This window comes from Tinamus guttatus, unplaced genomic scaffold, assembly GCF_059628265.1.
Source record: "Tinamus guttatus ecotype Peru unplaced genomic scaffold, ASM5962826v1 Tinamus_guttatus_pri_ptg000403l, whole genome shotgun sequence".
In the NCBI taxonomy this organism is placed as follows: domain Eukaryota; kingdom Metazoa; phylum Chordata; class Aves; order Tinamiformes; family Tinamidae; genus Tinamus; species Tinamus guttatus.
Genome location: NW_028288937.1, coordinates 1021657 through 1037159, shown reverse-complemented (window position 1 = coordinate 1037159; position 15503 = coordinate 1021657).

Below are 15503 nucleotides of genomic sequence, written 5' to 3'. Positions count from 1 at the left end.
TTTATGTACTTGTTTTTGTATCTGCAATGATAGCATGTGTGCACATATCAAAATGAGTGCACCTAGATACTTCCAAATTAAACAAACCTTAAAGGCTTTGAAGATACTGAATATCCAAGAAAATTTTCACATCTCATTCAATTGAATAACCAACTGTAAGTATGTACCAGAAAGAGCTCAAAGATACATTAGCTGTTTATACAGTGCTTTTCATCAACAAATCTCAAAGCCCTTTGAAAAGGAGGTAAATATCCATCTTACAGGGAAAAAAAAAAATGAAGTAATGCAAGGGGAAGTGATTTACTAGAAATAGACCCTAGGCCTCCTTATTTCTAGCTCTCCAGTTCTCTATCCCATTGTCTACACTTCACCTGAAAATAAGTTTTTGGTCATGTAACTAAATGTTTGATCTCCTGAACCAAACATTTTCCTGAAGTCTCTCTAGGAAGACTATATGGAAATATATATATGCTTATATATATAGCATATATGCTATATATGCTTCCATATAGTCTTCCTAGAGTGCATAAGGAGGTTTTTTTTTTTTTTTTCCTCCATTAATATGTTTCTGGATTTACTTTTGTATAGAACAGCCATAATCAGAGGGATATTGTAGCATTTGTGAATCCATTCCTTATGCCCTTGAGAGATAAATAAGTAAAAAGTAACAATGAAACACACAAAGCTCCCAGCAGGATAGTATCTATAATTTGAATGTATACAAAACTGTATTAAATATAGAAGTGATTATGCTAACTTTGAAACACCTAATAATTGATTATGGAATCTCTAGAACCTAGGTTTTATAAAATCAGAGAAAATACAATAGCCTATTACTAGGTTGTAGCATACAAAAACATTTCAGATAAAAGGTCTTAGGTAAGACTGCCCAGTGTTATATTGAAGTTCCCTCTATATAAAGCACCCTTTTTATTCCGGGCTTAACACTGAAAAAAACCTCAGAACAAATCCATATGTGTGAATGTTCTTTTATTACTATTTATAAGTAAAGGTGATAATAATACATGTTATAATTACAAATTATTATGGAAAAGCATGACTCCATCTAACGTGTCTGGACAAACTGTTCCTATTCAGAGCATGGTTTATACCATCACCTTTGCTAAGTTCTATTAAAAGATGTAAACATGACTGACCTACCTGAAAGAAATGTTTCTGGACTCTATTAAAACCAGATTAAAAGGAATAGGATAAGCAAGGTGAGCCTACCCTATTGGTGAGCAAGGGTGAGAAAGTGTTTAATGTACTAGTTTGTACTTTTTATTAGTACATGTTTAAGCATTAGTTAGCATTTAATACAGGTAAGCTACAGCACACAGAAAATGCTAGCTATTCACAGTGAGTTTATATGCTGCTTTCTCACACTGTATATGGCCATAAAAGTTGCTCGTGATCCTCTTTGAGCTGAAATGCAGATCTTATCCAGACCAGTAGATGGCACAAACCATTTATTTCACTATATGCACTACAATATTTATTGTAGTGTCACAGAACAAAATAATCTATGTTGTTCATACAAAGTTAGCATACATTCCTCTTTCTTATTCTAACGACAGCCAACTCTAAGGTATTAAAATCTTTAGATGATAAGACACACCTGCACAAATTATTAGCTACTTCCACTTAAAAAATAAACAATTTATACATAGAACTAAACAAGAACACTTTATATAAATGTCAGTAGAAAATAAACATGCAACAAAAGTAGTAAGCAAATACAGTCTATGTTTTATGCATGTTGCATATATGCAGCAACTGGTAATTATCTTAAGTACCAAGCTATGACTTGTTCAATGCTTTGGAAAAAGTTAAAAAGCCCTATGGTGATAAGCATGCAAAAGAATTATTAGAAAAAAAATCTTTTGGCAAAACTTTTAATTTCATCAGGTAAATTATGCTATGAAAAACAAGCAACTAGCAGATTTCCTATAATGATAAACCCCAGGAAGAAACTATCACAAAAGCTAAAATACCTTATGCCTTAGAAAAAGAAACTTTAGCAGTCTTGCATAGCAATGATACAGACTGGATTAAACCCATAATAGGGAATTCAAGTGATGTTTATTTTAGAACAAGGTAAGGATTTAAGCTAAACAAAAGTAGATTTTATATTTAAAAAAAAAATCTCTAAGCATATTTGACAAGTAAGAATCAAGAGCTCTAAATATATGTCCAAAGCAGAAGTCTAACACCTTGTAACCAATCATGCAATAGAGCCTATGAAATCAACAACATTTCAGTGCCAAGGAAAACTGACTTTTCACGAAAGGAGGATTTTAAATGCAGTCTCACTTTTAAATTTTGCATTAATTGCAACAAAACTGTTAGGATCTAGCTCTGGCAAGAACTGTGGACACATCCTTTCCTGAACAGATCTTCCACGCTCGTTCTCGAAATACTGGATATAATCATTGGTCTAAATACCATATAAATTACACTATACATATCGTACCCAAATCTGGCAAAATTTTTGAGATACTTTACTAAATATGAAATCACACTGAAACTAAGGAATGATTATTTTAGGATAACTTGAGAAAGCAGGTGAAACGATTCATAACCTTTACCTGTGTAAAGCAGTACTGCAAGAAAACTGATCCAGTGCATGAGAGAACCAATGCGTTTTAAATATGACAAATCTCATCATATTCAGAATTGAATCAGCTCATCTACAGACTTAATTCTGAGGATACTTTAGTATAAATCATTCATTACACAGATATCATGGGATACCAGGCTCTAAAGAGGATCTTTCTAAATAGTCAATATTTTAAAATAAAAACAATACATATTCTAAACAATACACATTTCTGAACACATGCTAGTCATTTGCCTTGCTATTACAAATATGTTAGAAAACCTTAATTCTTAGAAAAGAGAAGAAAGGAAGTGAATCACACAAATACAGGGATGAGGAAAGGCATCTCATCTTCTGTAGAGCATAAAGCTGCTTCTCCTACAATTCTGACAATTTTCAAAAAGAACCATCAGGCTATCAGGTATCCTATTCTAAGTTGCAGAAATAACCTATAACAACCTAATTGCAGGACTTAATGATACTTAACTTTATATTTTAAAAGAAATATTATGACATCGTTATCACTTTACAGGGCATACCCACTTAGCTTTACAGCAGCTATCCATGGTGGAAGCACGTATTAAGCACTATGCAATGATAGAATAAATTATGCTCATATCTGTTGGGTTAATTGCAGCTTAATAACAGGAGAAAAATTACAAATAATGTGAAGATTTATGGTTTAATCAGTTCTAATAGCAGGTAATTTAGTAAATAATTATGCGAAAGAAAGAAGTAGCCTGGTCTAATGAGCTGGAATATACAAGCAAGAATATATTGCTACAGTGGGCCAAGAAAATGTGAACCAAAGTGCTAGTAGTAAGAGTGTTTTGATTTTTCCTGTAATACACTCAAAGGACATGCTGACACAGCCTGGTTAGTGCTGCTCCCTCCCAGCTCTCATTATATCTAGCGATCAGGCAACGAGTCAGTTCAGCAGGTGGATCTGAAGGAAAATATTCTCTTTTGGGCAGATTTACTTTCTACTGAGTGAAGCCACCTTGTGCTCCATGCTCACTAGATGCAAGGGGAAGACAGCGAACATGCAGATAGTAGTGGAAGAGGAGGGTGCGTGGGGAGCAGTTGCATTTTCCATGCCAAACCCCAGTTACACCAGACTATGTGTAAAGCCAGACTAATAACTCTGATTCAGAAGTTACTCCAACAAAGGAATATTCTGATGGAAATGGGTGGGACAATTTAGTTTATAACATCTAACAACAGAATATTTTGATGGAAACATTTAGTATCTTATAAATAAGAACATATATGAACAGATACAATTTTCTTACTGCTGCAAATAAACTATGTTTGTGTAACTAAATGATTTAATGAAATTCAGTGCCATGTTTCCAAAGCAATGCTATGACATCATTTTACAGAGCAAATGCTTTACTTTTATAGCAGCTATGCAGCTCCAAAGAACAGATATCCAACCTGTTTGTCTTAATTTTGGTGCAGTTTAGACACCTATGCAGCATTTGCAGGGTAAAGCAGAGGGCAGAAACCTGGTCAACAGCAACAAGAGAAACTGTCCTACTTGTCAGTCACAGACCTCAGGCTGCGGTTCCACATTCAGCGATACCAGTTTACCTGGCAGTAGGTATTTGATCCTCGTGAGCACATGACTATTTCTGTTGAATTAGCCTGAACATGTGATGTGGTGTTTCTGCTGGCTGCAGGAGGACATGCTATGCCTGATTCAGCATAGCCAAATTTTAATAATACATTTGACATGGCAGAGTGAACATGAATAGAACAACGCTTAGTATCATGCGCTCGCTGTCTTTTGACTCAGTCCTGGTGACACTAGGTGCGCTAAAACCAGATTTATCGTCCTGGGGAACCATGGTTCATTGAAAGCCTCCTTTCAGAGCTGGCTGTAGGCCAGCACATGTTGCCTGACAGCACCATTTGGACATCATACACTTCGGGGCTGACTGACCACAGTAGCTTAGCAAGGTAATGGTCCTTAGCAAAGATACTCTATAGGATTTGGCTTATCCATTGGTGTAACAGATGTCATGCTTGCTCCTCCTTGCCTTATGTTTAAAAATACACAAGACCCTCCTTTTTCTTGTGCCTTGTTCTGTGGAAATGAAGCTTGATGCTTTGCCCTTCTCACACAGTAAAGAAAACATATATTATATATACATATGTAAAATAAAATAAATATATATATAAACAAACAGAAGAAAACCAACACACAACACTCCCTATCATATTCTCACTTCTCTGCCATCTTAAAACCCAAAATAAGGAAACACAGACTACTCAGTGGACGGTCATTGAATTGAGGACTAAGCTACTGAAATGCAATTGTTCTACATGAAAAGCTGCTCCTCCTCTGGAGAACTGGTTTGCTGAGGAAGACAGTCAAGGCAACTTTCACAGCTTTGATCTTCGCATAAAGGGCCAAGGAAGGAGTCACTAAACAGCAGACATCAGAAAGTTGACAGGAAGCTGAAATAGATGCCTGTGTCCAGTGCATGTGAATTTACTCCTGACTGCAGCTGCTTCAGTTCAAGAAGCTATCCTGACCCCAGGACAAACTGATTTGCTGCTGCTTAACCACTGATTTACCCATGGAATATTTTGATTTCTCTGTAACATATTTCAGCCAAAATGAGTTGTACTGGGCTATACCTGCTACTGAACTCACTTAAGGTAATCCAACTCACTTTAATTTAAATGATTTCAAGAATGATCATAGAAAAAGCTCAGTCAGCAGTTCTGAAAAAGCAGTAACAAGATTAGTAATCTCTTCAACTGAGACAAAGTAATGACATTCATTCATGGGCATGTCTAAATGGACAACAATCCCTGTACTTGCTTTCAACATAAGAAAAAAACATTTTCAGATTGAGTAAACTGTCAATATCCCACTCTAAAGAAGAGAAAGTTACATGTGTTAGATTCCACTTCCAATGAAGCATCCTGTTCAGTGGCAATTTCTTGATGTGATAGAAAACAGAGTACTGAATAATAATTAGTCTTGATGCCTTTAGGAGTCAATTAAAAAAAAGGAGTAGCATTGGACATGAGATGACTACCAAATGAGAGAAGATCTCCTATAGTACCAAGGCTAACCTCTGCAGAAGTAAAAAGAAAAAAAAAAAAAAAAAAAGAGAGAGAGAGAGAGGGAGATCAAAACATACTGCGTTTAACTGTCAATGGGGCAAGGAGTTTTGGGCAAGCTGACATTTAAATCCGGATGCCCCATAGGCACACAACACACCTAATGAAGATGCACACACAAGTATACAGACTGGAACATAGATAGCCTTGTCACAGTTAGCTATCCTGGCCCGCATGAAGTAAGGGGGAACTGTCTTTCAACTCTGGCGGTGCCATAATCTCATTTCATGTGTGAACAGAAGATTTGATTCCATTAGAAACAGACTCTCAACTAGCTTGATTTCCCTCTGGAACTTCTGGGATGAGATCTGTGGATTTCTCCTGAAGTTAAATGCTCTGCATGTAGAAATGCCCTTGTTAAATCTACACAAATTATAACCCCAAATTAGAGAACAGGCTTGGAATTTTGTGTTTGTGCCCTGACACTGGATACCTTGACAAAAAGTCCTGAACTGTAAAATATAAACATAGTTAGTATCAATATACAAATATTGAATCTTAACTTCAAAGACAGAGCAATCTTCACATTCCATTTAACAGTAGAAGTCTAAGGGTAGACTTGCTGTATGAACCACCACAAGTCACCAGGAATTTTTGTTTTAAACACAAGGAGAAGAATTGCAAAAGGTCTGTTAATAGTCCGAATCCTGTAGTCTCTAGAGAAGAAGAAAAAATGTTGGATCAGAAACAAGCCAAAAAGACTACCTCAGCAGGAGATAGGAGGAGGATCAACAAGTGAAATTGCTCTTTGACAATGAGTATTGCTGAGATGGAAACCACAGAGTACTGACTGACAAAAAGAATAATGACAATCAGAGTCACATGTGTTTTAGATACAAGATGCTGGAGCAGACTGATTTATCCCAGCTGAATAGCAAAATACCCTTGTTGTTTGCTGTTTCCTTATAAATCTGGTTGAAAAGCCCCATCCAGACTATAGAAATGCTGTATATTAATGTTTGGTGAAAAGTTTTCCTCTAATACAGTTATGTAACTGCTAGCCTCTCAAAACTTCAGTAAAAGTATCTGCACTAACAGAGGAAATACAAACTGCATTATGAAGAGAAATTAATCAAAGAAACAGCTATTGTGGGCAACTAAAGAGAGGTGGGTCTCAGGAGACCCTAGAGGTTCATTCTCCCAACACTGTGACAGAAACAGGAGGCATACTGAGACTTGTAGGTTGGTCAGTTGCAAGCTCCAAAGACTTAAAGTCCTCAATTTTACTTTCTGAAAGAAAGACAATTTACTATTGTGGAAATTATGGTTTCCCTGGGTAAGAGACTGCTATTCAAAGAATGTTTATAAACTAGAAGGCTTTTCTCTAGTCAAGAAAAGGAAACAAATGCCATACTTAAGTATTTTAGCAACCTTTGCCACAGAGACAATTTATTGCCCGAGAACAAAGAATTTAAGCATCAAATGAAATAACTTGATTGATAGATAAATACAACCTCCAGGGGTTTTCTTGTGCTTACCCCCACTAGCTACCATCCCCAAATAGGAAAAACAGAACAAAACATATTCACTTGCAGTCTTGCCATTGTCTCTCAAATTTTGCTTTTTGAGTGCCTTTCAAGGTTGCTAACATACATTATCAAAGTGGTCTTGTACCTTTCTCTGCTTGACTTCCAAGTACCACATCTAGAGTATTGCCTCTGGACATGTGGGGAAGTCAAAATCCATGGACCCCATGACCCCCACTCTGCATGAATGCTCTTTCCTGCATTATTTTCTGGCCTACTTAGTAAAATTTTGAGGGATGGGATCTGTCTTTGGCTCTTTGTGGATGGATTACATCATACCTTGAAGCATCAGGTCCTAAAAGTGGTGGTAGCTTCTGCCATAATAAAAATAACTAAAAACTACAGCTCAGAGATAGAAACTCTGTTTTATTCTTTTACTCCTGGGGGAAACTACTAGGAAGCTCCAATTAATCTCAATTTAGAAGAAGGATGAACTTTATACAAAGAGCGTGCTGTTCAGGTGTTCTTAATGGGAACAGTATTTGACACTGCTTAATCCTTCTGCTGTTAAAGCAACAGAAAGCTCTGCAGTGGTGAAAATAAAAATGGGTAAAGCCTAATTCAGAGGGAAAGTAGTTACCTCCCGCCCTCATGCAAAAGAGCAGTTCCTCTAATTTCTCCAAAAAGGAACCCCGAAAAGTTAGGATCTGGCTGCATGAATAGGCCTTAATTGCACTGAGCAGCCTCATCTGAGATCCCACAGGGCCCTAGTCCTTGCCTAAGCAGTGTAGGAAGGTCTGAGTCCAGCCCCTTCCCCTGCTGTGTGTGACTTGAATGAACTTCCAGTATTGACTTCAGACCTGACTTTTGTCTGATGATCACCGGGCTGAGCACAAACCTGTTACTGTCACCAATGCTGTTCTGTCTGGGTACTGTGAGTGTACCTGGTCCGTGAGGTTACTACCCCACCAGTATTGCCTGGCTCCTGACTTGCCTTACAACATATTACAAACCTAACACAAAGCCTCAAATATATGAAGGCATCATTCATAGCACTGGATTCAAGGGAAGAACTGACCCTTAATGTAGAAATCTCTTCCTTCCACAGCAGAGAGAAGCGCGCATCTCCCACATCCCAGCTCATCAGAAAAGTTGCGACAACAAAAACTAAGCTTCTGCAAACCTTACCTTAGACTGTGGTGAAGCAAAGAGGATCTTTTTCATTGTTCTAGCTACTTTGTCTTTGCATTAAAATAAGAGCTATTCAAATGGGCAACTTGCACTCCACCAACAAAATTGGTAGAACCAATGGGTGGGAAAGGCACAATGAGTTTCACTATAATCAAAAGATAAAAATAGGGGAAATGATGAAATCCTCCAGTACAGAACTACTCCCTATATAATTTCTATTGTATTTTCAAGTAATGGGACTTCCTTTGAGATACATTTTACATCCCACCCACAGAAACTATTTCTTATTGTTTTTTTCAGTGTCATCTCAGTTCTACTAGTAACCTCTTTGTAAACTATGCAAAATATGGCTCTCCATGCATGCTGTTTGCATCAGTTATATAACTATCACTTAGACAAGCCATATTTGCCAGTGTAGTTTAATCAATGTCATTCATCCGGGCTGCTAATCATTTTGTTGGCTTCTTTTGAATAAGATTTCATGTACCAATGAATTTTTAAATAATAGTGTTGCCTAAAATAGAATATATGAGAGAATGCATTGTAGAAAGAAGTTACCTCCCTTGAAATCAAATAATCTTAAATTTTGACTTCTGAATTTTATTTTTTTAAATAAAAACTTGCCTGGGCATCTGAAATTACTTTCTTTGTACATGTATGTAATTTAGCTTTTTTAGCTGCATATTTCTGTAGGGAGTTATATTGCATGGCAAGACATGTAGTTAGCTCAGCATGAAGAAGGGAGGGCAAACATCACTCACTACCTCATCAGACAGCTGTGGACCTCAAAAAATTCCCATCTAATGCAGAGAGGCAGGTATAGTGCAAGTTCTGAATAGGAACCCTGGAAAGGTAAACAAATCAGAGAGACTGAGTGCTTCCTCATCAATACATTTATCTACCTTAATTCCCTCTGTTTTTAATGTATGTTTACAGTTTTGTGTACAGTTTAAGCCATTATAAACCTGTGCTTCTGCTGAAAGACAGTTCTACCTTCTCTTATCCCACTTGTTCCTTATACACCCATCCCTACTGGTGCAAGCTTTATATAGTCACACTATGAACTATATCCAGGTTAAAACTAATCATTTCACTTTGCCAGGCTAGCTTTCAGTGCTGGCTTAAACAGGCTGGAAGTGTATGTGAAAGTATGGCCTCATTAATCAGCAAATTTACCTAATTACCAGAAGCCACAAGGGATGATCCTGCTACCGTAACATTTCACAGCTCCCATTCCCAAAGTTTATGGTTTCAGATCTTCCCTTTTATCAAGTTTGTGACCCAAAAATTAGCTTATATGATCAAATTCCTATTGCCCTTGAGTTCCAGATTGTATCTGCAATCGTCCCCAGCTCACAGATGGCTGCTGTACTGCATAGTAGAAGGTCAAAAATTGTTTGGAATAGCCATTTCAGAAGCTTGTCTTCTATAGTTAGATGCGCCTACTCCTTCTACTCCTCCTTCTGCCTCGCAGCAGGGAATTGGAGGTGCAAATCAACATTTTCATTAACACTTTAGACCGACTACCTCAGATAAAAGAAGCCTTTTAGCACAGATCTTACCCCCACCACTATTTCAGTTCTCAGTTTTTATTTTTCCGTCTTAAACCTTTCCAGAGCCCAGTAAATTTCTTAATAAAATCTCTCACCTGGTTCCACAGACTTTGTCATTACATACACCGTATTCCATGTTGTATTAGGAGGTGAAAGAAAATGTAGAATCAGGCAGAGCAGATCAAAAGAAATCCTTTCTCCCAGTTCCTTATCTCAGTTCTAAAGCAGTTCCCTGAACCTCCAATACAAGCAGAGCATTTGTCAGCCCAAGAGATGTCTTGGTTTCTCACTTTGAGGGTCTGTTCCATACAGGACTTCAAAAACCAGAATCTTTTTGCTCTGACTAAAATAGATAGGTTGATTTCCATGTCTCATTCTCAAACTTATACATGGCCTCTGAAAGTAAAAGACAATCAAGATAGGAAAACTAATTCCTTTTTTCTCACCACTGTCTTAAGGTAAGAACAAAAGAAGCATCCCTGAACTTTATATGAACTCACCAACTCCTGCCTGGCATCCCAGGAATTCGAACTGGATAGAACTGGATAGAAGTTGCAGAGTTTTCCAGTGGAAAATTCCGTTTTCTTTGTTCTTTACTTTTGATGTATAGCCAATCAAGAGAGCGTTAGATAGTAACTATACCAACCAAAGAAATGTATGTAAGTCACTCACTCATGCTAATCAGGAAAGCCTATGCCTGATCTATGCATCTGACCTACCTCCCTTGCAGGTGTGTGTGTGTGTGTGTGTGTGTGTGAAAATAAAGGCTCTCTAAACTAAATCACAATAAGCAGCGTTTTTCTATGACAGGCATATTGGAGGAAAGAGCAGCTTTGCTTCTGGATTACTTCTGAAATCACGTAGTGCTTCTAAAAGCTCTTATCACTAACCAGAGCAGGGCTAACAATAGCATAACATTCTCTTCTTTAAGAGTTTACATTATCATTTTTTCTTCAAGAGACCAACTAAACTATTTTGAAAGATTATAGAATACACTTATTTACAATAGATGAAATATTTTAGTCTTTCCATTCTCTATTTCCATGAAGAAATGTCCATGATTTCCCTTGTGTTCTCTGTGTCTAGTCTAGACTATCATAACAGATTTGACAATTATTTTTATTACATAACTTTGAAAAGCAGATTGTCATAGAATTTGTTTGTTAGAAAAATTCTGCTCTGAATAAGACAGGACAATATGTGGCTTAAAATTAAAATCAACTCTTCTGTTGTTAGTTTGTTTTCCAAGTTTTCAGTTTAGAAAAGGTGAAACAATTAACTATATTGCAGAGTGTGCCAAACACAGCAATATCTGCAGAGTAATTTCCTTTTCCTACACTTCCTCCTGTGCATAGGGAAGCAGTGGAACTCTTCATGTGAGTAAAACTGAAATTTGGCCTTAAGTCATTATGCCACAGGATAGGAAAGTCTATCAAAGTCACCTAAACTAATACTAAACAGTTTCCACTCATTGATTCACTATATAATCTGACAGAAATATATCAAAGCTATATGTTCTGCTAGGCAGTCAGGTAAACGTTTTGAAATCTAAATATTTTTTCACTTTCTTATTATTTACTCCTATAGGATCCACACTCTTCACAGCTGAGGCTACAAAGAATAGGTGTAGTAATAATTTACAGAGGAATTTTGTTGCATTCGTGGCTGATGTGGATCTTTATTTACCCAAGTGTCCTTCACTGTGCCTCTGAACTAGACAGAAGAGAGGGGAAGACTTATATAACATGCTGTATTTCTGTCTTTAGAACAAGTTTGCTTTAGATGGGGTTTCTCTAAGTACCTTTATTTTACACAATTCCTGATGCTGTATTGACCAGCAGAACTCAATTTTCTGCATTTATACTCTTACTATTTTACAGTAGGACAGGATATAAAACTTACCTGTTAAAGCCTGCTAACGGCAAAATTTAAAGGAGATTCCTGCTAATGGTTTATTGATCATACTATGGTGACCTGTTGAACATCACATGTAGAATATTGTTCTGCCCCTTAGGTTTAAGAATATAAAGTATTAGAAATAAGGTAAAAGATTTCAGTGTGTTAATTTAATGTACATTGTCCTAGAAATCTTTTTTTTTCCCTCCCTCTCAGTCTTCTGGTCTGTACACTGGCCTACAAAACACAGCTAAGACTCAGAACCCCAAATCTTTTTCCATCTGCAACCTAGGACATACTAGATGGATACGGCCTTACAGTTAGTTGTACTTTACTTTTACTTTATAACCCACTCTCAGAAATGAAACATGTTGTCCAGGAAAGTTAGCCTTTTGTAAAACTCCGGTAGGGAAAGAGAATCACACGAGAGACTCTATGATTACACCAGTTTTCAACTCTGTTTGTAATGAGGTCAAAATAGCTGAAGGCACAACAAGTTTGCATCCAGACAACACTGTCAAACTGTGTTAATTTAAGCTTTCATTCCAATCCAGACAGCTTGCTGTAATACTTATAAGGAAACACATGCTTCCAATTTGTATTTTTCCCTTTGCAGGCATCTCAAGATCCACATTTCCAAAACTACTGAGACTTAAGTCTCTGCTTAAAAAAAAAAAAAAAAAAAAAAAAAAAAAAAAAAAAAACAGCATTTTGCCTGCAGTCCCAAAAGAAACGGTAAAATTAAAAGGAGTGTTCATCACCATGTACAGGTTGACCACCTATATTTCCTGATCTCCTGGCACCTTCTCTGCATATTTCACATTTTGGGAAATACCTGTGTAGCTATTTTGACATGATGCTGTGATCACTGCCATCAGCCTTTGAAGTGTGGTGACCTCAGTCAGAAGAGGATGTGCATGCCTGCTTTGGTACTGCTGTAGCAATACTATAGCATTGCAAAACACACAGAGCAAAATTCATGCAGGGTGTGTTTCTCTAATCCATTATTTGAAGGACTTGGACACTCTCCTTGCCCTGCAAGCTACCTCTGACTAGCATTATTTGTCAGTCATGTGGCAAAACAGTTTCCAACGTTTCTGGAAAACTGTCTTTTTCTTAAAGACATACAATAATACAACGCTGGTAGGATTTTTCCTCTTATTACTTGGGTGAAAATAATCAATCTGAAACAAAGCTCTGGATGTAGCTAGTGTTTGGATATTAAGACCATCAATGGAGGAACCTAATCTACCAGTCTACCCAGGAAAACTGTATATTGGTTCAGCAACTGATATCCTTAACTGACTATACATTTAGAACAAAAAATTCAGAAGGCAGAGTCTCAGATGTATCAGTCTCTTAAAACAAAAAATTTCAGAGTCTCGTATGCACAATACTCTCGTATGCTTTTTGCTTTGGGACAGAATGATTTTGCTTTGTGTCCGTTTCATTTTGAAATCACAAATTTCCGGTAATTTCCTGCCTGCAAAATAATTTACTTAATTGCATTTAGGTACTTAATGAAGAACTTGCAGAGATGCTCCTTTCCAATACAACTGTCCAGAGTATTCCCACAGAAGATAAAGTCTCCCATGGATATTTTTAAAAGAGTTTAAGTCCTGTTACTTACTTCAGAGTGGAAATGGCCACCTGCAAAAGATTATGACCAGAGGCTAAGTTTAATCATAGGTAAGAGAAGAAAGTGTCTTTTTGCACTTTAGCTTGCCAGAAGACAGCAAAAATGTAGCTTGCCAAAGGCTGAGCATAAATCCATGGTGGACTGGAGGAAAAGAAATAGAATTAAACTCAATGCAAATACAGTAAAGTTTACAAAATAAAAATGTCATTAGATCAAGAACTTCGTTTTGAAATACAAACCGGAAAAAAAAGGAAATCATTAATGAATTAGATGGAGATTACTTGCACATTAATCACAGCTGATATGTTCAAGAAGCTATACAGCTATCTTGAAATTAAAATAATATATATTGCAAAGAACATTAATAGGGGATTTTATTTCACCATGAAGTGATACTTGCCTAAATAGAAAGCAGGAGTTTTCTACAATCTTTTTTTTCCAGTATCTCTTTTCCAAGAACAGCCAATGGACTGATTTGATTTCTTCTCCTTTTCCTGGAATGTTAATCCATCATGTTAAATTCATACATATTTCATTACAATAATGCTTTTCCTGTTAGATCATTAATGTATTCCACTATTGCAAAAGAGCATAGATTCTGATAAAAGAAAAAAATATCTCCTGTCAGGTAAGCATGCAAGATGCACCTTCATTCAAAAACCGCCCTTATATATTCTATTATTTCTAGAACACATATTTCTAGAAGACGGAAGATACACATAAAAACTTGCTAGATGAGGTTGATCTACAAAGAACTGAAAGACACACTGCTACTCTTCAATGAGAAGATGACATTGCTAAGCTGTTCAATGAAATCCAACAAAAGTAATCAGCTGTCTTCCAAAATGAGCAAGCTAGAGGAACTTGTTTTGAAACGAAGGTAGTGTTTGTCACTTGCAGACCATATTTTAACTTCGCAGGCTATTCAATATATAAAACTGAAGTATTCTAATATAAGAATAGCTAAGTCATTAGCTAGTATGATACCAGCTCTATGTATGAAACTGTGGAAAGTATAGACAATACATTAAAAACATTTTGAACCCTTTCTGGTGCAGTTTATAATTTAGTGTCAGTTATAATGCTTGCTGTGATTGAAGTGATTTGAAATTATATTGTATATATATAATTTATATACACTGATTTCTTTTAGAGGGATAGCCTGTATTTTATCCTAATGACGATGGGTTTATAAATTTGGTAGCCATACAAATTTTTCATTATAATGAAAAGGTCCACCATGATCACATTAGTGTGTTTGCATTTATATTCTGTTATTAGAAATATCAGTTAGAGATTATTGTTCTAGAATGGGTGCTACTGTATTATCTGATACAAAAGTTTTGAGATATCCCTTTCTCTCCTGTGGACAGTAACCAAATTAATGACCAAACTACATGTATAGCTGAAGGGAGATAACTGGAAGAAAGGTTAGCTGAGATAGATGAAAATCAGTAAACTGCCATCATTAGCCATTAGAAAGAAAATAGTGTAAAAATTGTAAACGTTCCAAGCAAAGTTCAGCAACATCATATAACTACTGATATCAAAAGGAAGATGTAGACCTTTACCTATTCCCTGAATACCAAGATTTTACTGAAGAGATATCATCTTTGGTATACCTATTTTTAAACTGCAATCTGAAGTTACATTACTTGTTAGAAGAAAAGAAGATTACAGTCTCAAAAATTACAAAGAGTGGACGAACAGGTAGTACCCCAAATCAATATTACCACAATTAAGTAGTAGTAGTTTACAATTAGTAGTTTACAATTTAAATAGAAAGTCAACTTAAGCAACAGATGACTGCCCAAAGGAAAACATGATTAACTTTAATATCTTAGAAAGCTGTTTGGGTAAAGTTAGCAGTCTATGCCAATGCCTCTTGCAGCACTGAATGTTATGGACTATTTTATCTCAGATTCCTGAGCTGCCTTTACAACTGGATTCTTATTTTAGAACACAAATCCTGCTAACTACCTCTTACTAATCCTTAAGATGGTTTATACACATTAGAATAA